Source organism: Bison bison, unplaced genomic scaffold (assembly GCF_000754665.1).
Source record: "Bison bison bison isolate TAMUID 2011002044 unplaced genomic scaffold, Bison_UMD1.0 scf7180017864340, whole genome shotgun sequence".
Taxonomy (NCBI): domain Eukaryota; kingdom Metazoa; phylum Chordata; class Mammalia; order Artiodactyla; family Bovidae; genus Bison; species Bison bison.
Window position 1 is genome coordinate 5635267 of NW_011494912.1, and position 3193 is coordinate 5638459.

The window sequence follows — 3193 nt, forward strand, 5'->3', positions numbered from 1 at the left end:
TACATAACTTAAGGTATAAAAACTACTTTGGAAAATAAAGTGTGGGCCTTGTTCACTGAAACTTGGTCTCCCCATGTCGTTCTTTCTCTCACCTTCAGGCTGAATTATTCAGCCTGTTTTCTCCACTGAATTTCCTCACTGAGCTATCCTTATTTCAGCCTCTTTTCTTCACTGAATTTTCCTGCTGAGCTATCCTTATTCTATTATTCTTTATATCCTTAATTAACGTTTAATTAAGCAGTTGTTTCCTGATCCTCACCGACGCCGTCCCCGCTTCGAATTCCCTGGATCCACCGGGGCTGGACCCCGGCACGGTCCCATCACTTCATGGCAAATAGATGGGGAAACAATGGAAACAGTGACAGACTGTGTTCTTGGGCTCCAAAATCACTGCAGATGGTGACTGCAGCCATGAAATTAAAAGATGCTTGCTTCTTGGAAGGAAACCTATAATCAACTTAGATAGCATATCAAAAAGCAGAGACATTACTTTGCCAACAAAGGTCCATCTAGTCAAAGCTATGGTTTTTCCAGTGGTCATGTATGGATGTGAGAGTTGGACTATAAAGAAAGCTGAGTGCTGAAGAATTGATGCTTTTGAACTATGGTGTTGGAGAAGACTCTCGAGAGTCCCTGGGACTGCAAGGAGATCCAACCAGTCCATTCTAAAGGAAATCAGTCCTGTATATTCATTGGAAGGACTGATGTTGAATCTGAAGCTCCAGTACTTTGGCCACCTGATGCGAGGAACTGACTCTTTGGAAAAGACCCTGATGCTGGGAAAGATTGAAGGCAGGAGGAGAAGGGGACGACAGAGGATGAGATGGTTGGATGGCATCACCAATCGATGGACACGAGTTTGAGTAAGCTCTGGGGGGTTGGTGATGGACAGGGAGGCCTGGCGTGCTGTCCTCTATGGGGTGGCAGACTCAGACACGACTGAGCGACTGAACACACCAGTACCTAGCTTGTTTGGCATTCCCGGCCAGACTGGGCGGGGGCGGTTGGGGAGGGAAGGGACAGAGGCCCACCTGGCAGTGTAATGGAAACCAGGGCCCGGCTGCTCAAAAGCGGATAAAAAGAGGTAGGTTGGTGGAAAGGAAAGTTTGTTTTATTTTGGATGCCAGTGTAGAGAGGGCGCAGGGCAGATGCCTGTCGAAAAGCCAACTCCCCCTCCACCCCGACTCCGACAGTCCAGGGCCAAGAGCTTTTATAGACTGAGGGAGGGGCTCCATGCAGAAAGAGCACAGTCAGCTCTGACAGTCATCCTGAAGTTGGCCACACAGCGGTCTGCCCAGCATTACCTTGATTGTTTTAAGTACAGTTGGTCTTCAGTTCCAGGGCCGGCTTGTTCCCATTTCCTTGAGGCCAGTTCTTGAAACTGTGGTAGCTTTTGTCACGGCCGTGGGACTTCCCAGGTGATGCAGTGGTAAAGAGCTTGCCTGCCAATGCAGGACATACAGGAGATGCAAGTTTGATTCCCGGGTCAGGAAGGGTCCCCCTGGAGAAGGAAAAGGCAACCCACTCCAGTATTCTTGCCTGGAAAATTCTATGGACAGAAGAGCCTGGCGGGCTCCAGTCCAGGAGGTCGCCAAGAGTCGGCCACGACTGAGAGGCTGAGCACACAGGCATGTCAGGGCTACAGCCTGGTCATCATGTAGTTAACTTCTTCCACGTGATGAGGTTTCAGCATCTATAAGACAGGTCACAGGATATGGCTCAGAACATGCTCTATAGCCCTTGAGAAGGAACTAGGGGTCCTTAACGTATGACTAAACTATGGTTATCTGGTCTCCTTTGACTCTCTTTTTGTTTCTACATCTTCTTCTCTGATTAAACTTAGTCTTTGACTCAAGTTTTTCCACAAAAGGCAGGCAGGGGACATGGGGGACAAAGACCATAGGGTCAGCAGAATTTTGGTAAAAAAGTATAAAAGGTCCCAGCTGCTCAGGTACTCCATACCTGGGTTGGACGCCCAGGGCTCTGGTCTTTGGTCTTATTTCTGGTCTGGTTTGTATGTGCCAAGACATCCTTTGGACTCTGGGCCTAAAAATGGATCCTTAAGTTATGTTACAAATTTGCAACTAGATTTGTTCTGTAAATGGAAGAAACACCGGGATGAAATACCTTATGTGCAGTCGATTGTTACTGTATCAGAATAAACCTGCCCGCTAAAGGAGCAGCGCAGCACAGAATTCAATCCCTCCTGAAGCCCTCCTGGATGGAACACAGCTTAACGTGTCTCCGAGTCACCTCACACTCCAGTTGTTGTTTTTGTTTATCACTAAGTCATGTCTGACTGTTCAACTCCGCGGACTGTGATCCTCCAGGCTCCTCTGTCCGTGGGATTTTCCAGGTAAGAATACTAGTGTGCATTGCCATTTCCTTCTCCAGGGGATCTTCCTGACCCAGGGATCGAACCTGGGCCTCCTACATTGCAGGCGGGTTGTTTACCATCTGAGCTACCAGGGAAATCCAATTTTACTATCTAGAAACTGAGCACAGATGAATATTAGTTTGTGCATGACTTACAGGCAGTTAATCAAATTGTAGAAGATACTTGTCCATGAGTCCCTAACCCATACCTTCTCATCACTGCTCTGCTCACACGAGGTTTTTGTTGGTTTACTTACTGGATTTGAAGAATGCTGTGTGTGTGTGTGTGTGTGTGTGCGTGTGTGCGTGTGTGTGCTTGCATACCCTTGAGATTTGAATCCCAAGAATTGTTTGCTTTTAATGGAAAGATCTAGATACAAGAGTTAAACAACCATTCTGCTGGACAGGAAGTTCTCAGAGACTTAAAAATTCCTGCACGATATCTGTAGAAATCCTGGCTAAAGATTTGAAGGCCCTTGAACTAAAAGAGGGAGCCCCGCTCTAGTATGAGGATGGTACCATTTGATTGCATGTAAAACAAAGGACCCCTGAGACCAGAATACAGTTTTGACTTTGAACTTTATGGCTGAATGAAGCTGTAAGGTGTCCGAGGAAAAGGCATAGTTCTCTGCTGTCTGTTGACCCCTTGGGTTTTGAACTCTCACAAGGACAGAGTCTTGTCCCCTGACAGAAAGGAAGCTCTAGCCGGGCTTGCAGTTCCCACTATCAGGAGACAGTTGTGGGGATTCCTGAGAATGGCTAGGTTCTGAAGCATTTGGATCCACAACTTAAAAAAAATATATTATTTATTTGGCTG